The sequence below is a fragment of the Arachis hypogaea genome, chromosome 17 (assembly GCF_003086295.3).
Source record: "Arachis hypogaea cultivar Tifrunner chromosome 17, arahy.Tifrunner.gnm2.J5K5, whole genome shotgun sequence".
Classification (NCBI taxonomy): domain Eukaryota; kingdom Viridiplantae; phylum Streptophyta; class Magnoliopsida; order Fabales; family Fabaceae; genus Arachis; species Arachis hypogaea.
This window is the reverse complement of record NC_092052.1, coordinates 53,523,402-53,546,987: the sequence shown is the minus strand read 5'-3', so window position 1 is coordinate 53,546,987 and position 23,586 is coordinate 53,523,402. Positions and strand designations below refer to the sequence as shown.

Here is a 23,586-nt window from a genome sequence, read left to right as displayed (position 1 = left end):
GAATTATGAGCTGTTGTCGCCCGACCCTGAGGAGAGGGTTTGTTTCCCTCCCTTGACTCAGGAAGAGCGCCCTTTCTTTTATGCCTACGACTACTTCTTCAGCCAGTTTGGTATTACCCTTCCTTTCACTCCATTTGAAATCGAGCTCCTATGGAACTGTAATGTGGCCCCTTTACAGCTTCATCCGAACTCTTGGGCCTTCATGAAGATATTTTAGTTACTGTGCCAAGAGTTGGGTGTTCGACCTACCTTGAACCTTTTTCTTTACCTGTTTGTGTTGACCAAACCCGGGGTGGCTAAAAAGAAAGCTTCTTGGATTTCCTTTCGAGATACCCAGGGGAAGAAAGTGTTTTCGATGTTTGACGAATCTTTCTGTGACTTTAAGAACTACTATTTTAAAGTCCGAGCTGTTGAGGGTGCTCATCCTTTCTTTTTGGATGAAAATAATGAGCCAACATTTCCTTTATGTTGGCAAAAAAATACAATAGTTCTCAAGTATCCTTCGGAAAGTTTAGATGAAGTGGAACAAGCCTTTTTGGGTGTTTTAGAGGAGCATTGGGGGGAGCCTCTTCATCTGGATAGAAAGAGATTTCTAGGAGATCCTTCCCTCCTCCGTGCCGAGCTAGGTAGTGTCCGACCTCTTTCTTTATAAAAGTAGTTTTCTTTTGCTATTCATGGTCTTTGTCTTTTTTTCTACTGTGTAATTATTTTCCTGGCTTTTTTTTCAGAGATGGTTAAATCTTCGGATTCTATGAAATCTTTTCAGAAAGCCAAGAAGCCAATGGCTGCCTAAAACTTGTCACAGAAGACTTCGAGGGAGAGGTCTTTGGCACAGTTGCCTCTAAAGAAATTGACTACTAAGTCTCATGGTTTGAGGAAGATTATTCCGACCCCGCAAGTTCGGACAGTTCTGTCTGATCCGTTTCAGGCGACCTCTAGTGCTGCCTCTTCTCATGCTGCTGCTAGTCCCCCTCCCAAGCACCAAAAGACTGTTGGGACTTATAATCTTGATGATAAAGAATTTGATGGTGTGGCCTTTGCCGCAGAATTGATTGCTCCACATGGTAAAGTCCCTCTGGATGATGTCTCGATCCTTCACCACCTTGACTTTATAACGAGTAATAGTATTCGGATGGCCAATGTTAGTGCGGCCTTATCTCGGGTTGTTCGGGAGTCCCCGGTCCATGCTACCAAGGCCTTTCTGGAGGAAGCCAAAGCTGAATTTGATAGGGTGAAGGGTCTGAAGGATGAGCTGGACACTAGGGTTGCTAAGTTGGAGATTGATGTAGAGAAAGAGAAGGAGTGTGCTACTGTGGCAGAGGCAGCTGCTAACCTGGCCGAGGAGACTGCCAAAAAGTATAAGGAGAGCTATACTCGAACCTACGGCAAGTTGCTAGCTGGAAACTAAGGAGAGGCTTCAATCTGCCCAAGATGATCATGCCGAGCTTCAGGGACATATGGTGAGTAGTCTGACCGACATGTATGAGATCCTGAAGGCTCAGGTCTGAGTTCTTGCTCCCAAGGCCGATCTCTCCTTATTCAGCATGGATAATATAGTGGAGGATGATGCCAGGGTATCTTAGGCTAGTTTTACTAGCCTTTTTCTTTGTTTTAAATAGATTTTATGCACTTTCTTGAGTTATAAGTAAGCAATTTGGGTAGAAATTCATGCATACCTAGATTCATCCAAGTATGGTTAATTTGATGCAATTTTATGAGAATTATACTATAATTAATTATATGCTAAGAATGATGCGATTTCTCATGACTTTAGCAAGGATTTGATGCATGTATTGGTTGATGACAGGTGAAGGAAGGCATGGAAGGAAGTTGAAGAAGGAGCATAGAAGAGATGAAGAAGAAGCAACGTTGGTGGCCAAGTTGGACCACCAACATTGCCTCAAACATTGGAAGGGAGCAGAACAATTCTCTACATAATGTGCTGGTGCTCACGTTTGGGGTAACGTTGGCACCCCCAACGTTGTGATAAAATGTTCAATTCTGGAGCTAAAGAATTTTTGAGTGACGTGTATGCGTCTATGACGCGTTTGTGTGAAAGAAGAAAATTTCTATATCCACGCGCAAGCGTGAGTCACGCGCACGCGTGGAATGGAAAAATTGACCATCCATGCGTACGCGTGGGTCACGCGTACGCATTACCAAATGAACGTTGGAGGTCTGATAGGCGAGGTTTTATACCGGTTCAGAATTCCACAAAATAATTCCGTTGTTAGTATAGTCCAAACCAATAGTCAATCCTCGAATCAAATTAAATTTGGTTTTGTCACAAATACAAAATCCAATGAAAATTAACCGAAGTATTTAGACTCCGGGTCGTCTCATAAGGAATTACAATGAAATGGTCAATTATTGGCTATGAAGAACAAGGGATTTGGTTGATTAAAGGGGCAATAAAATAAATGACAAGAAAAGTAAAGAGATCAATTAAAGAAAGCAATTAATAAAGAGAGACATTCATGGCAAGGTTTGAGATCGTAGGCTTTCTATCCTAGTCATTAATCATAACAATACTTAACAAGAATTTATCTCATTTCGTCATCCCCAATGTTGGAAGAAGGTGTAAGTTATCTTCCATTAGAGAAAGTCAAACAAGATTAGTTAATCTCAAGTCAAAAATCCTAATCAACTCACTAATTGAATTAGCAAGAGATTAGAGTCATTGGAAATGATATTAACTAACAACTCTAGATCACCAATGTAAATTGGGTATTCATGACTCAAGATTGCCCACTTACTCTTCCCAAGCTAAGAATGCTCAAAATCTACTCTAAAGCCCATCCAAGCATTTTGTCAAACACTTGGTGGGTGTATAAGGAAAGCATAGTAAAAGTGCAAGAATTATAAATCTACCAATTACCAATGGCAAGAAAAGTAAATCAACAACTCAAATCATCAATAAAGAAATATCAACTATCAAATCTCATTAAAAGAAAATCCAAATCCAACATGAGTTCATCATCACAAAAGAGAGAAGAAAGGGAAATTAACATTACAAATCAAGATAATGAAAGAGTAAAAGCATGAAATTATAAAGAGAACAAGATGAGAACAATAATCAAAACCTAGATCTAAGATGGAATTAAGCCTAAGAACCCTAATTCTAGAGAGAAGAAGTAGCTTCTCTCTCTAGAAACTAACCTACATGATGCTATACTACAAACAAGTGCTCCCCCCTTTGCCCAAGCTTGAATTTTACATGAAATAGCATTAGAAATGAGTTGGATTGGGCCCAAAATGCTCTACAAATCGCTGGCCACGATTTCACTTTAGTGAATCACGCTGCTCCATCGGTGTGCACACATACAGTAAATGTGCACATCTCTAAACGCGAAGCAACTATGGAAAATTTTATATCATTTTGAAGCCCCAGATGTTAGCTTTCCAACGCAACTAAAACCTCCTCATTTGGACCTCTGTAGCTCAAGTTATGGTTGATTGAGTGCGAAGAGGTCAGGCTTGACAGCTTTGCGGTTCCTTCATTTCTTCATGAGTTCTCCCACTTTGCATGCTTTTCTCCTCACTTCTTCCATCCAATACTTGCCTTATGAACCTGAAATCACTCAAAAAACATATCAAGGCATCGAATGGAATTAAAGTGAATTAAAATTGGCAAATCTAAGGCATAAAAAATTTTTTTTCTCACTTAAGCACAATTTAAGGGAGAATTACAAAACCATGCTATTTCATTGAATAAATGTGAAAAAAGTTGATAAAATCCCTCAAAATAAGCACAAGATAAACCACAAAATTAGGGTTTATCAAGGTCCAAAATCACCTCAAACGCTGGCTCCAACATCCGCGATGCCAAGCCCAGAATTTGGAATTGAAAAACTTAAATCCACGCGTACGCGTCGATAGAAAAAAGGGAAATTCACACGTAAGTGTGAAGCATGCGCATGTGTGGATTGGCCAACGTTGGAGGGAACGTTGCCAGTCTAACGCTGAGGCCAACGCTTTTCTACATGTTTTTAAAAACTGGAAAATGGGATTTTTGGCATCCACGCGTACGCGTACAGCACGCGCACGCGTGGATGGGAAAAATGGCAATGCACGCGTAAGCGTGGTGTACGCGCACACGTGACTAAGCAAAATCACAGCCTACACGCGTAAGTGTGGTGTACGCGCACGCGTGAAGAAGCAAATTCACAGACTTAACGCGCACGCATGGTGCACGCGTACGCGTGGATAGCAGAACGTTGGCCCTCCAATGTTGAGTCAAACGCCAATGATAGTAGATTCATCTGTTTTTTTTTTGGAAGGTGTTTGAGTCAACGTTGGCCCTCAAACATTGACTCCAACTTGAAGCACCAGAACTTGTAATTTAAACAGATATCTTCTCAACAGCAAAGGAAACCAATTTGAAGCCATTTCAACCCGATTCCATCAAGGCCAAAAGCCCAATTCAGAGATTGAAGATCAATGGAAGAAAGAGTATAAATAGCTTAGAATTTAAGTTAGAAAGGACTTTTAGGAATTCGTTACTTTTACTTTTTGGTTCATTTTACTTTTCTGAAATTCTTTAAATTCTGCAACGTATCTTTCAATTCCATTTTCCATTTTGAGAGCTATGAACAACTAAACCCCTTTCATTGGGTTAAGGAGCTCTTTGTAATTCAATAGATCAATATTAGTTTTCATTATTCTTCTTCTTTTTTTCTCCTAATTTTACTAGAAAGTGTTCGTTCTTCATTCAATTGGATAGTTGTCTTGGGAAAGAAGCTATTCATAATTGGATCTCCTCAGAACCTTGGAAAAGAAATGAGGAGATCATGCTTCAATTGCTTTCTCACATTGGATTAGATTGGGGTTTGGATGGATATAGTGACATGTAATCCTACCAATACTTTGATCTATGAATTTGTGTGTTATTATCAGTGACCAAACTTCATCTCTTCCCATGAGCACTTAAATCAAGAAATTGGATAATTGTTCATGCTTAGAGAGATTAGATTACCAAGGAATTGGGATCTAATCACCTAAGATTACCAAGGAGATCAATGAATGCATTGATTGAGGAAGAGATGAAAATGAACTTGATCCGGAGAATTATCACATCTCTTGACCCCAATGAGCTTCCCCGTCTCTGATCTACCATTTCTTTTACATTCTGCTTCTTTAATTTCATGCTTAATCCCCATTCCCATTTAAATTCTTGCAATTTAAGCTTCTGTCATTTAATTTCATGCAATTTAATTTCTGTCATTTAATTTCTTGCAATTTAAGTTTCTTGCCAATTTACATTCTGCAATTCTCAACCAAATCTGATTTCGCTCAACTAGCATAATTCTCCAATTAACATTGATCAACCAACCAATCCCTGTGGGATTCGACCTCACTCTACAGTGAGTATTTACTTGACGACAATCCGGTGTACTTGCCGGAAGGAAATTATTGAGAGACAATTTTCGGGTGAATCTAGTTTATGGCCCCGTTGCCGAGGATTGGTTTTTTATTGACAATTATTAAATTGGAGGATAACTAGATTGAGCATTTTTTCCTTTGATTAATTGAAGTTTAATTTCAGATTATTCATTTCTGTTCTCTGCAATTTTTAGTTTTTTCTTTTGAATTTCTTTTACTACTTTACTTTCCAGCAAGCTAACCCACTAACTATTTGATAAATTGCTCTAGCCAAGCTAAATATACCCTATTTTAGTGGGCTCTGCAATTGCTATTTCTTGTACTTGTTCATTGTATGACAGGTAGAAGAGAGGTTTCAACCTCATTTAATAGTGAACCGGAATGAACCTTCTTGAGATTAAGGAGGGAAGCAAGAGGAAAGAGGGCTGTTGGTGTAGAAGAAGAGGAGGAAGACTTGGATATAACAATGGAGGATGATATGGAAAACCATCATGAAGGAGAGGTGAACAATCATACTAGAAGAGGTGCAGCCAACCTTGCTGGACAAGAAAGGAGAGTTCTGGGATCATAGATCAATCCAAACCCAGGAAACTGTGGTAGTAATATTCAAAAGCCAATTATCCATGCTAATAATTTCGAATTGAAGCCTCAGCTCATAACTCTTGTCCAGAACAACTGTTCTTTAGGAGGAAGTGCCCAAGAGGACCCTAATGAGCATCTCACTAAATTCCAAAGGATATGTGACACAGTTAAATCTAATAGTGTTCATCCTGACACCTATAGATTGCTACTGTTTCCATTTTCTTTGAGGGACAAAGCATCAAAATGACTAGCATCCTTTCCCAAAAAAAGCTTGACAACTTGGGAGGATGTGGTGAATAGATTCTTAATAAGGTTCTACCATCTACAAAAAGTAAACAGGCTGAGAACTAAAGTGCAGATTCAGACAGCAGAATGGTGAGACAATTTATGAAGCCTGTGAGAGATTCAAAGATTTGACAAGGAAATGCCCCCTAATATGTTTAATGAGTGGGTGAAACTTTATATCTTCTATGAAGGGCTGAATTTTGAATCAAAGAAAGCTATAGACCACTCATCTAGAGGTTCCCTTAACAAGAAGAAGACCATTGAAGAAGCCATTGATGTGATAGAGACTGTGGCTGACAATGAGTATTTTTATGCCTCGGACAGGAGCAACAACAGGGGAGTCTTGGAATTAAACCATATGGATGCAATCCTGGCCCAGAATAAGATGACCACCAAGCAACTGGCTGAATTGACCAAGTAAATAGAGAAGAATCAGGCTGCAGCCATCCACACTCAACCATCATCTCAAGGAGAGTTGGACACAAAAGAAGGAGTTAACTAGGAGGAAGCTAATTACCTTGGAAATTCATCTAGGCAAGCTCATGATCCATATTTTAAAACCTACAACTCTGGTTGGAGGTACCACCCAAACTTTGGGTGGGGAAACCAACAAAACCAAGGCCAAGACCACAGATCCCATAATCCAAACCAGTATAACAACTCCACTCACCAAAACTCCAACCAAAAACCATACTAGACCACACAAAAAACTTATTCACAGCCACCATACCAAAGCCACAATAACCACTCTCAACACCCCAATTTTAACCAACCATCACCATATGATGAGGACAAAATGGCAAAAATGGAAGCTATGCTTGCAAACCTTTGCAAGGAGTCTGAAGACATGAAAAAATTCAGGGAAGAAATGAGAGGTAGTGTAAAAAGTCGAGGGGAGGTTCTTAAGAATCTCGAATCTCAGGTAGGACATCTTTCACAACAGACTCCGAAGTCCACTGATAGTTTCCCAAGTGACATTGAGAAAAATCCAAGAGGGAAACTGAAGAAGGTGAGATGGGAAGAGTGTAAGGTAGTTACTCTTGCAAATGAAGAAATTCTGAAAGAAGATACAACAAACCAATAGAGCACATCCAAGGAAGTGCCAGTGCAAATTGGAGAAAAAGGAACAAGGAACTGGATCTGTACAAAGGAAAGAATCAACAAAGGAGGAAATTTCGAAACCTTATGTGCCAAAGGCACCATTTCCTCAGAGGCTCAAAAGAGGTGAGAAAGAAAGGACATATTCAAGATTCCTAGATATGTTTGTATCTCTCAGTGTCAACACCCACTTTATCAAAACTCTCCAACAGATGCCTACATACATCAAGTGCATGAAAGAGCTGCTGACTAAGAAAGGAACCTTAAAAGGGGGACAAACAGTGACAATGAACAAGAAATGTAGTGCCCTCATCAAGAAGGATGTACTCATAAAGAAAAAAGATCCAGGGAGCTTTCATATTCCATGTGCCATAGGAGAGACAAAAATTAATAGAGGATTTTGTGATCTAGGAGCTAGCATAAATGTGATACCTCTATCTCTTATGAAGAAGTTACAAATCAATGAGCTGAGATCCACGAATGTAATCATCCAATTGGCAGATAAAACTTAGAAGCAGGCCAAAGGAGTAGTCGAAAATGTATTAGTGAAAGTAGGAAACTACTTCCTCCCCACTGACTTTGTTGTTCTGGACATGGAGGAAAGTTACCTCCATCCCATTATTCTAGGTAGACCATTTCTAGCCACTGCTAGAGCACTGACAGATGTTGAACAAGGAGAATTAATCCTGAGAATACATAATGAACATCTCACTTTCCATGTCTTCAAGCCCATATATGAGTCTGAGCAAGAGAGAAATAAATTAAAGGAAGAGTATATTGAGAGCTCTTTGAAGGAGAACAGCAATGAACCACCAGCCAAGCCTTTGGAGCTTTCATGGGTGGATAAACAAAAAGCTCAAGAGATGAAACAACCAAGGATACTAGAGGAAGAGCTAAAAAATGGGAACCAAGGGAATTAATCAATAAAGATCACTCCAACACAAGAACTTCTGAAGCACTACTTAAAAAAGAGAGGAAAATGGGGAAGAAAGTACCAATGCGATGGAGAAACAAGAAGGTTCCTACAGAAGGTTTCTCCCCTGGAGACAAGGTGATGTCAATCCACCATCCACAAATTCCACCACATCTTCCAACCATTCCATCTCAGTTACCTCAAGTGTTCACAATCAGAAAGGTCCTGTCCCTGGAGCATTTGGAAATTATCAAAGAATCAAATGGGGACAGTTTCACAGTGAGAGGAGAGGATTTCAGGCACTACAATCCACCCTAATAGTAAGTTGACTGTCAAGCTAGTGACGATAAAGGAGCGCTTGTTGGGAGGCAACCCAACCAAAGGTAGTTATTTTTCCTCGGCTAAATTCAATAAAAAGAATCAAGTAGATTCTCTGTATTGCAAGGAGCTATGTTTGGTGTTGCACACTAAAGGAATTTAAGGGTAAATGTGTAATTCTAAGTTTGGTGTCCCACCACAGATTTCATTAAGAACACATTGCACCCTCAGCATAACTAGTTATCAGCTCTAAACAATCAGAGAAACTACTTAACTGTTGTTTAGTTTCTAGTTCAAAATTTATTTTCTAGTTTATAGTTGTTTTCTATTTTATAGTTTACTTTCTTAATAAAAAGTACTTGATGTTTCATGCATGTATTTATTCTGCTGCATATAGAAGTAGGCAAGGAACTAAGTTTGGTGTTCCCACACCAACTTAGGATCAGAGAATCACAAGCATACATGCATGCTAACTAATTTTCAAGTGCTTGGGGAACAAGCAACTTCTAATAACTTGCAGGAATTCAATCAATCTCTTGGAAGGAATACACACCATCAGCTAATAATGAAAAGAAGGACACAAAAGCCAAAGATGGGGATAACAGAGAGGAAGCAACTAGACTTCATGAGGTTTTATTGTTGCTTAACTAATTCCACTTTAGAATGTGTAAATTGGAAGTCTGAATATGCCATGTTAATAGTCAATTTGTAGTTTAAGTCATTTTGCATTCCATTGTGTTTAATTTTGCAATAAGTATGCTAGCCTAGATGTGTGTGTTTTCACTTTCACTAGTGTTAAATGCTTGTTTGTCCCCAGAGTCTTTTCAATTTGATAAAAGAAATGGTTGAACAGAAGTAGAATAGTTCCTTTTTAGCAAGAAGTGAAATAATAGTAAGTGGTGGTATATATGTTTGATTGTGTAGTAGCTCACTTATATAAAAGGATAGACCATATCCCTTTTTAATATAAACTAGCATGCTTTCTATGAATCTTATCAAATAAAGGTCCTTGGAAGAAAGAAAAACAAATAGAAAGAAAGAAAAAGAAAAGCCAAATGTGGCAACCAAAAATAGAAGAAATCAAAAGAATAAGGCTAGACACCAATAGCTTGGACCTTAGGACATATGCCTGTGGTGTCTTTGTACTATGATCTGCTTGGATGATTAGGTTCTATGGAGTGCTTTAACACTTGGTAACTTGGGTTAACTAACCCGGGATTATCAACCAAAAGTCCATTATCAAGAGCAACCTAGCTACAAGGTATTTAGTAACCCAAAGAGGTGCTGGGCACTAATGTCTTAAGAATTGTGAGCCAAGTGTCTGAAGTGAATATGTGTTGAGTGAAATTAAGATAAAAAGCTGCTACAACACATGACACTAAGCTACAAGTGATAAATAAGCTCACAGGAAAAGAAAAACAAAGAAAAGCAATTACCAAGGATGAGTGGATAATAAGAGGTCACAGCAGTATGTTAGTTGATGCTTAAAGGAGACATTCTAGTCTTAAGGATCAATAAGAAGTGAGCTGCAATATATTCTGCATAAAACCCCATGAACTAAAAATAATTACTTGCTGATAAGAACATCACCTTCTGTTTCATTCTTTCTTCTCAATAATTCAGTACTTGCTTAGGGACAAGCAAGATTTAAGTTTGGTGTTGTGATGCTAGGGCATCTTAGGCTAGTCTTACTAGCCTTTTTCTTTGTTTTTAATAGGTTTTATGCACTTTCTTGAGTTATAAGTAAGCAATTTGGGTAGAAATTCATGCATACCTAGATATATATAAGTATGGTTAATTTGATGCAATTTAATGAGAATTATACTATAAATACTTGTATGCCAAGAATGATGAGAATTCTCATGACTTTAGCAAGGCTTTGATGTATGTATTGGTTGATGACAGGTGAAGGAAGACATGGAAGGAAGTTAAAGAAGGAGCATAGAAGAGATGAAGAAGAAGCAATGTTGGTGGTCAAGTTGGACCACCAATATTGCCTCAAACGTTGGAAGGGAGCAGAACAATTCTCTGCATAATGTGCTGGTGTTCACGTTTGAGGTAGCTAACGTTACCCCCAACGTTGTGATAAAATGTTCAATTCTGGAGCTAAAGAATTATTGAGTGATGCGTACGCGTCTATGACACGTACGCATGAAGGAGGAAAATTTCTATATCCACGCGCAAGCGTGAGTCACACGCATGTGTGGAATGTCAAAATTGACCATCCATGCATACGCGTGGGTCACGTGTACGCATCACCAAATGAATGTTGGAGGTCCAACGTTACCTCAAATGCTACCTCCAACGTCTATGATGCCAAGCCCAGAACTTGGAATTGAAAAACTTGGATCCACGCGTACACGTCAGTGACGCATACGCGTCGATTGGAAAAAAGGCAATTCATGCGTAAGCGTGAAGCACGCGCACGCGTGGATTGGCCAACGTTGGAGGGAACGTTGCCAGTCCAACGCTGAGGCCAACGTTTTTCTACATATTTTTAAATCTGGAAATGGGATTTTCAGCATCCACGCATACGCGTATAGCACGCGCACGCGTGGATGGGAATAATGGCAATGCGCGCGTAAGGGTGCTGTACGTGCACACGTGACTTAGCAAAATCACAGCCTGCACGCGTAAGCGTGGTGTATGCGCACGCGTGAAGAAGCAAAATCATAGACTTCACACGCACGCGTGGTGTACGCGTACGCGTGGATAGCAGAACGTTGGCCCTCCAACGTTGAGTCAAACGCCAATGACAGCAGATTCATCTGTTTTTTTTTTTTTGGAAGGCATTTGAGTCAACGTTGGCCCTCAAACGTTGACTCCAACTTGAAGCACCAGAACTTGTAATTCAAACAGATCTCTTCTCAACAGCAAAGGAAACCAATTAGAAGCCATTTCAACCTAATTCCATTAAGGCCAAAAGCCCAATTCAGATATTGAAGATCAATGGAAGAAAGTGTATAAATAGCTTAGAATTTAAGTTAGAAAGGACTTTTGGGAATTCATTACTTTTACTGCACTTTTACTTTTCGGTTCATTTTACTTTTCTGAAATTCTTTGAATTCTGCAATGTATCTTTGAATTCTATTTTCCATTTTGAGAGCTACGAACAACTAAATCCCTTTCATTGGGTTAGGGAGCTCTGTGTAATTCAATGGATCACTATTAGTTTTCATTCTTCTTCTTCTTTCTTTTCTCTTGATTTTACTAGAAAGCGTTCGTTCTTCATTCAATTGGATAGTTGTCCTGGGAAAGAAGCTATTCATAATTGGATCTCCTCGGAACCTCGGAAAAAGAATGAGGAGATCATGCTAGAATTGCTTTCTCACATTGGATTAGATTGGGGTTTGGATGGATATAGTGACATGTAATCCTACCAATACTTTGATCTATAAATTTTTGTGGTATAATCAGTGACCAAACTTCATCTCTTCCCATGAGCACTTAAATCAAGGAATTGGGCAATTGTTCATTCTTAGAGAGATTAGATTGCCAAAGAATTGGGATCTAATTACCTAAGATTGCCAAGGAGATCAATGAATGCATTGATTGAGGAAGAGATGAAAATGAACTTGATCTGGAGAATTATCACATCTCCTGACCCCAATGAGCTTCCCCATCTCTGATCTATCATTTCTTTTACATTCTGCTTCTTTAATTTCATGCTTAATCCCCATTCCCATTTAAATTCTTGCAATTTAAGCTTCTGTCATTTAATTTCCCGCAATTTAATTTCTGTCATTCAATTTCTTGCAATTTAAGTTTCCAGCCAATTTACATTCTGCAATTCTCAACCAAATCTGATTTCGCTCAACTAGTATAATTCTCCAATTAACATTGATCCCTGTGGGATTTGACCTCACTCTACAGTGAGTTTTTACTTGACGACAATCCGGTGCACTTGCCAGAAAAAAATTGTTGAGAGACAGTTTTCGGGTGAATCAAAGGATGGCAAGATTGTGCCTGCTCCAGATGATGATGATGAGTGTCGTCCCCGCACGCCACCGGCCAAGGCTTCTGTAGCTTCAGCCTCTTTGACTCCTTCTGGTGAGGTGGTCCCTCCTGAGCCCGAGCTGGACGTGGAGATTCTAAACGGGTCAGAAGCAGTTGTCAATGCCACCCCGATCTCTACCATGCCTCCTCCTCCTCCAAAGGATGCTTCTACTGGGGTGAACTTGGATCCCTTGTAATTTTGTTACTATAACTTTGTTTTGTTTATGTATTGGTACAGTCCGTCCTGTGGATTTTGTTGAACTTGTTTAGTTTTTGTAAGTCTTTGTGGATGCCTTTCTGTGACATTTGGTTGCTTCTTAGCAACTTTTAATTTAGAAAACAAACACCATAAACTCTGGGGCTGTCACTTAGGCAGTCTTTGAGTCTTTTAATGTTTTAATCTGAAGGATGCATTTTGCTGATACGTCAATCAAACCATTGACAAGTTATTTGATATTTGGAGGTTGTTCCTTCATTGCTTTTTTATCCTTGGAATCCTTGTAGATTTTTTAGAGGTTTGGTACTTCCCAGTCCGTCCTCCTTTGAGTGGTGGTGTGGGTTTTCTACCCTTGCCTTTTGGATGACGCCTTGCTTTGAGTTTGTGTTGACAACTGACGATAAGATTCTTGCTAGTAAAGAATTTTATAAAAATAATCACGTTGTAGGTATAGCTTCTAAACCAACAAAGAATCCTTTCGTACAAAAACTTTGGTTGTCACAAGTAACAAAACCCAATAAAATTTATAACCGAAGTATTTAAACCTCGGGTCGTCTCTCAAGGAACTGTAAGGAAGTATGATTTATTATTGGTTATGGAAAAAGGTATATTTTTTGGTTTTTGAAATAGGGAACATGAAAATAAATTGGCAAGGAAGTAGCTTAATTATCATGAACACCAGTACAAGGTATAAGAACTGGAAATCCCATCCTAGTTATCCTTATCAGGTGTCATGAGAATTGTTTATTGCTCCCACTTAGTTAACCCTTACTAAATAAAGGAAAGTCAAGTGGACTAATCAATTTGATTCCTCAAGTCCTAGTCAACTCTTATGGAAAGACTAGCTTTAGAGGAATTTAATTCAATCAGCAAATTCCAATTTTCAATCAACAGCTGAGTTTGATAACTCAAGTGTCACCAATTACTCAACCAAAGCAAAGGGGGGAAATCTAAATTATTTATATCATAAATAGAAGAAAGCAATCATAAATCTAAAATACTTCAATTTGTATTAAAAAAGAAAATCAATTCTAACATGAAGAGTTCATAAACCAATTTGGAAACATAAGTAATTAGCAAGTGAAATAGAGCAACTAAAGTAATAGAGTAAATAAAAGTAGAAGAGAAACATAAATTAAAGGAACATTGAACCTAGAATTGAAAAGGAATGAATCATAAACTAAGAGAAATCCTAATCCTAAAACCTAAGAGAGAGGAGAGAGCCTCTCTCTCTAGAAACTACATCTGAAACCTAAAATTGTGAATATGAAAGTTGTTCTTTTGAATGAATGGATTCCCCTAATTTATAGCCTCTAATCTGTGTTTTCTGGGTGGAAAACTGGGTCAAAATGCGGCCCAAAATTTCCCCCAGTGTATTTTGTTAATTCTGCAGATTGTGCTTGTTACGCGTATGCGTCGGTCACGCGTGCGCGTCATTTGGCGAATTTCTTTGTCACGTGTATATGTCGTCCATGCGTGCGCATCTTTTGTGCAGACTCCAAACCACGCGTACGCGTCAGGCACGCGCACTCATCGCTGCAATTTTCTCCATTCCGCACGTTCGTGTGAGCCATGCGTGCGTGTCGATGCTCGCTGGTCATCTCCTTAGTTTCTTGTTTTCCTTCCATTTTTGCAAGCTTCATCTCCATTTTCTAAGCCATTCCAGCCCTATAAATCCTAAAACACTTAACACACGGATCACGGCATCGAATGGTATAAAGAGGATTAAAATATACAAATTAAAGATCTCTAGGAAGCAAGTTTTCAAGCATAGAACAAAACTAGGAAGGAAAATATAAAACCATGCAATTTGTTTGAATAAGTGTGAGAATAATCCACTAGATTAAGCAAAGGATAAACCCTAAAAATGGGGTTTATCAACAACCCTCTGTTTTGGTGAAGCTTTCCTTGCGGCTTGGTATCCAGGCTTTTTAGTGACTTGTCCGATAACTTTTTAGTGTTCTTTGCATAGAACCTTTTTAGTTTGTTCGGACGACTTTGTAGCCTTGCTTTGAGATCGTGTCTTCTTTGAGTGGAGTTGTACCCTTCTTGCTAAGGACTTTTGAGCCTTAAGTTGTTTTTTCAACCTTTTTGGCTTTTTGCTTGTTCTTTTTTCGAGGTCGTCTTTGTCCTTTTGGGTTGCGCCTCTTCCTAGCTTACGTCGACCTATATAGCTTTGTTGCCCGAGCTTTTAGTCATATTCCAAAAACTTTTTAGGCAATGTTCCAAAGGGAACCTTTTCTTTATAGTTTGTTTGGATGACTTTTTAACTCCATTTTTGTTCTCTTGCTTTAAGTAAGATCCTTTTTAGAACTTCGGGCCCTGGTTTTTTAACCTTTCTTTGGCCTTTGCGTGATGTTTTTGTCCCTTTTCAGTGATCCTTTCATTGGTCCGACTTCTCTATCGGGCCTTCTTAAGTTAGTTTTAGTAATCCCATTTTTAGTTAGACCTCGTCAGGTCACTTTTTATGGGTTACTTTTTATAACTCCTTGCATTAACTTGCTTCTATCGCTTTACCTTGCGGACCTTTTTGTAATCGGGCGATGAATTTTTGCGTTTTATGAGCTTAGATTAATGCATCTTGGTAGGAAACTTTTTAGGGAATTGATAACTTTTATTCAAATAATAATGGGGTAAAAACATAAATAAGAGTGTGTACATATGAGTGCATACCCTTCTAGGTCAAGCAGTTTTTTAGATCATAGCCTGGCGCCTCATTAAAAAACCTTTTTAGGAAAAAGAGTGCGCCTTGACCTAAGATCTTTACTATTTTATAGCTATAGTACCTTCTTAGGTTACAGGCATGCCATGACCTTGGTAGCTCTCGCCCTTCGTTAGAGGCGAAGCTTCGCTGGATTACCTTCCGATTATACATTAGAGCCATTTGACGCTTTAGGGCTTCCTCTTTGATCCGAACTCTTTCTCGGACTTCTGGAAGTAGGTCGAGCTCTTCCCTTTGACCTTGGGAGTTAGTGTCTTTGTTGTAGAGGATCACTCTGGGGGATCCTTCTTCTACTTCTATGGGAATCATTGCCTCCATTCCGTAAGTAAGTCGGAATGGTGATTCTCCGATGGTGGAGTGTGGTGTTGTCTGGTATGCCCATAGGACTTGCGGGACCTCTTCGGCCCAAGCTCCCTTGGCATCCTATAGTCTCTGTTTTAACCCGACCAGTATGACTTTGTTGGCGGCTTCTGCCTGTCCATTGCCTTGTGGGTGTTCTACAGAGGTGAACTAGTGCTTGATTTTCAAATCAGCCACCAGGTTCCTGAAACCTGTGTCGGTGAACTGAGTGCCATTGTCTGTGGTAATAGAGTATGGGACCCCAAACCTTGTGACAATGTTTCTATACAAGAAGTTCCGACTTCTTTGGGTGGTGGCAGTGGCTAAAGGTTCAGCCTCGATCCATTTTATGAAATAGTCTATTCCTACAATAAGGAACTTGACTTGCCCTGATCCCTGAGGGAATGGTCTGATGTGGTCGAGCCCCCACATTGCAAATGGCCAGGGTGAAGTGACACAAATGAGTTCTTTGGGTGGTACGATGTGAAATTTGGCTAATTCTGACATGGTGATGAAAAGTCATCGTATGCTAGTTTCACGAGCATTTTTCATTTGTTTCATTAGGTTTTATGCACTTTCTTGCACAATAAGTAAGTGATTGGAGTGGAATTTTATGTTTATCTTGATTCAATCAAACATCATTAACTTTATACAAAATCATAAGGTTTATGCATGAATTAGGTGATTATTATGAATGATGCAAAAACCTTGTGATTTTAGTGAGACTTTGATTACTTGTTTGGTTGATTTCAGGTGAAAAATGAAGAGAAAGAAGGGTAGTGCAGAGTAACACTGCGCTCAAATAGAGAACACCACGCTCTCTTGCGACGTGCACACGTACAAGACGCTTACTCGTCAGGGACGAATTTTTGAAGACCCACGCGTACGCGTACATGACGCGTACGCGTGGGTGTAATTGGCGCTTGTGTGCAAAGAGAGCGCTAAGTTGGCTTAATGAGCGTTTTCGGGAAAATTCAAAATTGGAATTGAAGTTTTGCAATCAACGCGCACGCAAACATGATGCGCACGCGTCGATGGAGAATCTGGAAGGAAGCACGCGAACACGTGGGTGGCACTGAAGCCTGGAATTGACATTTTGCCACCCACGCGCACGCGCAGCAGACACATATGCGTGGGCAGTGTTCATGGCGCGAACGTAGCGCTCATTAAACAAACGCTAACAGGGACGAGCACGCGTGAATGTGGCGTGCAAGCATGGCTGAGACTAAAGACAATGACAACACGCACACGTATATGACGCGCACGCGTCGATATGCAAAAATGCAAGGGACGCACGGGCGCAAAGCACGCGTACGCATGGGTTAATGAATGCTGCGCGCAATTTGAAAATGCTCCGTTCTCCTGGAAGCTGCAACCAAGTACCATCCTGACCCACTGCAACAAAGGCCAAAAAGCCCACTCCAAGTACTGGATGACAGAATTGGAAAAGTGTATAAATAGAGAAGAATTTGATTTCATTAGGGGCTCTCTTTTATTTTTTTTTCCTTTTTAGAATTTTAGAACTTGGAGATCTGATCTGAGTTTTCTTTCTACCTTTCTTCTTCTGAAATTTTCCATTTCTGTAGTTTTCTTTCTGTCTTTCTTCTTCTGAAATTTTCTATTTCTGTTTTAGAATTTGAGATTTGATCTGAGTTTTCTTTTTATTTATATTCTTCTACACATTTTTCGTTTCTGTTTTGGTACTGGAATCCTGATTGATCCATTTTTCTTCAATTGCTTCACCTTAGAGTTCTCTGATTTGCTGCAATCTACATTTTCTAGTTCTGTTTTGATTCCCAGCACCCAAATCCCTTTATTCTTCATGCAATTTAAGTTTCCTGGAAATTTAGATTCTACAATTTAAATCACTTGCACTTTAAGTTTCAGTTATTTACCTTTCTTGCATTTTAAGTTTCAGCTCATTTAATTTCTTGCACTTTAAGTTTCAGCCATTTAAGCTTCCAGCAATTTACTTTTCTGTCAATTTTTTATGCACTCTAGCTTACTTGAAATTTCCTTTTTGTTAATCAAATCTCACCAAATTCATCAAATATTCGCTTAACTAAGTTCATCACCCAACTAAAATTGCTCAATCCATCAATCCCTGTGGGATCGACCTCACTTTCGTGAGTTTTACTACTTGATGCGACCTGGTACACTTGCCAGTGAGTTTATGTGGAATCGATTTTCCCTCATCACATGGGGCACATGGGGGGAATGTTTTGACGAACTCTGTTGCTTCCTTTTGTAGGGTTGGCCAATAAAAACCAGCTTGAAGTACCTTTTTGGAAAGAGCTTGCGCCCCGAGGTGGTTGCCACACATGCCACTGAGGACTTCCTTAAGAACTTCCCTCGTAGCAGTGGTTGGGACGCATTTTAGGAGGGGTGTAGAGAATCCTCTCCTATATAGGACGTTGTGCACTATGGTGTAGTACTGCACTTCTTGTACTAGCCATTTTGCCTCCTTTTTGTCTGCGGGAAGTGTTTCAGACTTGAGATAGCTGACTATGGGGGTGATAAACCACTATTTTATGGTTTATCTTGTGCTCAATTGAGTGGTTTTTATCAACTCTTTACCCACTTATTCATACTAATCGCATGTTTTACGTTTTCCTTCCTGATTTTGTGCTATAATTAAACACATTTTTCTTTGCCATTTAAATTGCTAATTATTAATCCTCTCCTATTACCATTTGATGCCTTGATATGTGTGTTAAGTATTTTCAGAGATTACAGGGCAGGAATGGCTTGGAGGATGGAAAGGAAGCATGCAAAAGTGGAAGGAATACAAGAAGTTGAAGGAACTGCAAAGCTGTCCAGCCTGACCTCTTTGCACTAAAACAGTCATAACTTGAGCTACAGAGGTCCAAACGACGCGGTTCCAGTTGCGTTGGAAAGCTAACGTCTGGGGCTTCGATTTGATATATAATATGCCATAGTTGCCCTGACGCTAGGCGGCGCGAACACACGCTCCACGCGGACGCGTCGCAGTGACGAAAATCAGCGTGGTAGATTTCTTCTCCAGCGATTTCTGGGCTGTTTTCGACCCAGTTTTCGGCCCAGAAAACACAGATTAGAGGCTATAAAGTGGAGGAATCCATTCATTCATAATCATCAGCTCATTATTCACTTTTCATAATTTAGATGTAGTTTTTAGAGAGAGAGGTTCTCTACTCTCTCTTAGGTGTTAGGATTAAGATTCCTCTTAAAGGAATTAGGATTTCTTATTATTTCAACTTATTATTTCAACTTCCTCTCAGGTTCAATATTCCTTTTACTTTATATTTCTCTTTTACTTTCAAACACTTTAATGCCTTTATTTAATTACTTATGTTGCCAAATTGGCTTATGAACCATTCATGTTAGGATTTTCTTTATTTGATATAAATTGAGGTATTTCAGATTTATGATTCTTATTTAGCTTTTTATATTCTTGGCTTTAATTGATTAACTAGAGGCTCTTGAGTTATCAAACTTATCGTGATTGTTAATTGTTATTTTTGCTAATTGAATTGAATTCCACTAACTCTAGTCTTTCCTTAGGAGTTGGCTAGGACTTCGGGATCTAACTAATTAGTCCACTTGACTTTCCCTTGCTTTCATAAAGGTTAACTAAGTGGGATTAAACTCAATTCTCAGGATATCTAGGATATGACTTCCGAATTTTTATACCTTGCCAAGAGTTTATTTTATAGTTACTTATTTATTTTTTCTTGTCATTTAAATTACTTGTTCCTTACTTTCGAAACCCCCAATTTACAAGGCTCATAACCATTAATAAGAACACCTCCCTACAATTCCTTGAGAAGACGACCCGAGGTTTAAATACTTCAGTTATCAATTTCAAAGGGCTTTGTTACTTGTGACAACCAAACGTTTGTACGAAAGGATTTTTTGTTGGTTTAGAACCTATACTTACAACGCGATAATATATTTGTGAATTTCTTTACCGATGGAAAATCCGATCGTCAAAATGGCGCCGTTGCCGGGGAATTGTAAACGTGTGCCTTATTATTGGTTATTGTAAATATTTGCTTTTTACTTGTTTATTTGTTTTTTTTTGTTTTTATTTTTGCTTTTTCATAAATTAAGAAGTTATTGATTTTTATTTAGTTATTAAAAAGTTTTTCAAAAATTTGTTCTTCGTGTTCATCTTGACCTTCAAGTTGTTCTTAGTTGTTCTCTTCGTTTTGATCTAAAAAATTTTAAATTTAGTGTCATTTTATTGTTTTTCTCTTTCCTCTTTTAATTCAAAAAAATATCTTTTCTATTTATTTTAATTGAATTTTCGAAATTTGCATTTAAAAAAAATTTCGGATTTTTATTTTAAAATTTTTATCTTATCTTATCTTAGTTTTAAATTTCAAAATTCAAATTTTTTCAAAAAATCATATCTTTTTCAAAAATCTTATCTTATCTTACTTCAAAAATCAAATTTCAAAATTCAATATTTAAATTTCAAATTTCAAATTTCAAAAATTTAAAATTCAAAATTTAAATTTCAAATAACCTTTTAATTTAAATTTTTTTTATTTTTTTTTAATTTTTATTTGCTATTATGAGTTCTCACCCCCATCGCTTTAAGTTTGGTTCCAATATTGTCGTAAGGAATGGAAACTATAATGAAAATAGGCATCAAGGTTGGAAGAATCAAAGATGGGAGGAGCCACAAGGATTTGATCAACCCTCTTGGCAACAACCCCCTCCAATGCACTATAACCAACAACTATTCTGTGATGTATACCAAAATGATGACTATGGTGGACCCCCTTGTAGTGACTAACAAGTCCCGCCATATGCTTATGAACCATCTCCTCAACACAACTCTGGACCACCATACTCACAAGCCCCTTACCACCAAACACCACCATATGACCCTAACTTATATCCACCACACCAACCACCATATGAACCACACCCAGAACCACCACCTCAATATTCACCATCTCCATATCCTTATCAAGAAGAACCACCTTCCTATTATGAACCCTTTCTCCAAAATAATGAACCCTCATATCCACCCCAATCTCCGATGGATGACAAACTTCGTGTTCTTCTTCAAGGGCAAGCAAAGATGCAAAGGGATGTACTGGAACTCGCAACTACCTTAACCGAGTTAGTAAATAAATTAGCTTCTCAACATCTGAGCACTCGAAGTACTCCCATGGCTGCATGTGGAGAATCAAAAGAAGAGCGTAGCATGTAGGAGACACTAAAAACTTCGGTAGATAATGAGGAACATAACTTTGTATTGGAACAAGTGGAGGAAGCCATAATAGTTGCAGAGGAAGAAGTGGTTGAAGATTTAAGAGATGTTAAACCTCCATGGGAAAGTCAAGACATAGAGCCTCCTTCCAAGACGGTTGCATTTGATGTTGAGGAGGGTGTACAACCTCCAAGGCATGTCATGGTTAAGGAATTGGAAGAGGTCGATCAAGAGATGGAGATTCAAGAAGAAGAAGCACAACCTCCCATGCCCTTGGAAAACAGTGAAGAGGAGATTGAATTGGAAGAAAACTACTAAGAGGAAGAGGTTGAAATTGAAGAAGCTTGCAAAGAGGTAGAAGATGTCAAAGAAGAGCACAAGGAAGTGGAGCTTGCAATTTCATTAGAGACACCTCCCCCAAGGCCATTACCGTTCAACACAACATTCAAGTGGGTAAAATTCTCATCCTTGACCTTTACTTTCCCACTTGAATATGGGCTACTAGAGACGGATGGTCAACTTAGAGCTCTTTGTGGCATAAAGAGTAAGAGGAAGATGGTCAGTGGTAAGAATTGTCCTGCAAGGTTCATTATGGTTGGAAGCTTTAAGTTTAAACGCAAAGGTTGGTGTAGAGCTCAATTGAATGGGTCTGGGAAGTTGTTTGGACGCTTCAGTGAGAATTCTAAGGCTGAACCACCCGGATGGAATCATGATAATCAACTTGAAGACGGGTGTAGAAATAAGATTTGGAATCCAAGAGTATATGAGGATCAATTTTGGGAGCTCAAAGCTTGTGAAGAACTCCATCAAAGCTTGAGGAATTTACTTGGTATTGATAGAGCTTATTGGAAGTCCAAGCATTGGTGGAAGTTTCAAGACGAGTTCAAGCACAAGCCATCATAAGAGGGAGCTCACCAAATGTCCAACTTAAGGACTTTAACTAAAAGTGCTAGGTGGGAGACAACCCACCATGGTATAATCGTCCCTTTTTTCATTTTAATTCTAGTCTGTTTTGTTTGTTTTTGAGTTTTGATTGGACCTGGAATCATGCATAACATTCATATTAGCATTGCATTCGGCATACTACATTATTATAAAAAAAATCACGCGTCCGCATCACAAGTGCATTAGGAAGAAAAGAAAAGTGAACAAAGAGTCACGCAAGAGCGTGGCTGGAGGGGTGCCTTTGGCACCAATTGATCCACGCGACCGCGTCGCTGACGCGTCCGCGTCATGTGCAAAAAATGCCTCCCAAGCGTCCGCGTCACCCACGCGAACGCGTGGCCCTGTAAAATCGACGTAAACGGGTGTATGGCAGTATGTTGGGCTGGAATGGGGCAGTAACCATGCTAGAAGCACAAGCCCTATCACATGAACGCATGCCCCACGCGTCTGTGTCACCCAAAAATTTGGCAAAAAGAGTTTTGAACAGAGAGTTACGCGAACGCAAGGCTGCACTTGCGCCAATCGCACAAATCAGGTCACGCGATCGCGTGACCCACGTGTCCGCATCACCTGACCTTATCGCGCACCATGCGACCGCGTCACTCACGCGTCCACGTCGCCTGCGCCGCACAACTTATCCAGATCAGCGCCAATTATCTTGTCTTTTCTTTTCTAATTCTAATCTCTTCTATCTTTTCTTTTTTCTTCTTTCTTTCTTACTTTATTTCTTTGACTTCTCATTCTTTTTCACCTTCATTCTATTTTACTTAATTTATTTGTATATTTCATTCATTGTATTTTAATTTTGTGCATATTTTTCTTTTCTTTTCTAAATTTATTATTTTTCCATTGGTGTCACTTGTTCATATTCAACTGTTGTGTCTTTTCTGGTATTATTTTGGTGCTCAGTGACTTATTTTACACTATTGGGTAATATTATTTAAGTCAATGCTAATCTTTTATGATATTTGTATTACTTTTGTATTGACATTAATTTATATTGTCTTGCACTCTCTTCCCCATTGTTGCAAATTTTTGCACTCTTGATATGCCATGTACTTCTACTATTTTCTCACTTGCATGTTGTAGCTACCATGTAATTGGGATCCTTATTATCTGGCATTAACAACCATATTTTATTTATTTCCTATCTTTATTTTTGGGTTACTTTTCTTCTTTTTCCTCTTCTTTCAGGATGGCCACCACGAAGGGAGAGGAGAAGCTTCTTAATGGGAAGACAAACAAGTCCACCTGCGCAATCTTTGGAAAGTATCAGTTGAAGCAACCCGTCCACTTGTACATCTTAGCATGCACCGAGGACGGTGCAATCTTTAAGTGTGGAGAGGTCGATACCGATCTCCATGGGTTAGCATTTTCTTCTTTCCAACACCATTGTTTTATTTTCTTTATTAGTTCATTGTTGCATTGCATAATAGATTGCATGTGTAGTTGATTGTTTGCATTTAAGTACTACTTAGTTGAAAAATAATAAGTTTCTTTTTAAGACAATATTTTTTAAAGATTTCACTAATTTAAATTAAAAAAATTAAAATTTTCTATGTGTTAAATTTGTTTGAAGTTGT

The 23,586-nt window shown here is 38.9% G+C and overlaps 1 non-coding gene across 1 annotated transcript; it reads right to left on the bottom strand.

Moving 5' to 3' along the window:
* Positions 1–6,301: 6,301 nt before the first annotated feature.
* On the bottom strand, positions 6,302–6,406 carry LOC112768217 (small nucleolar RNA R71). Its single transcript, XR_003185654.1, has one exon. It is a non-coding gene; the product is annotated as a small nucleolar RNA R71 (small nucleolar RNA).
* Between the last annotated feature and the right edge of the window lie 17,180 nt (positions 6,407–23,586).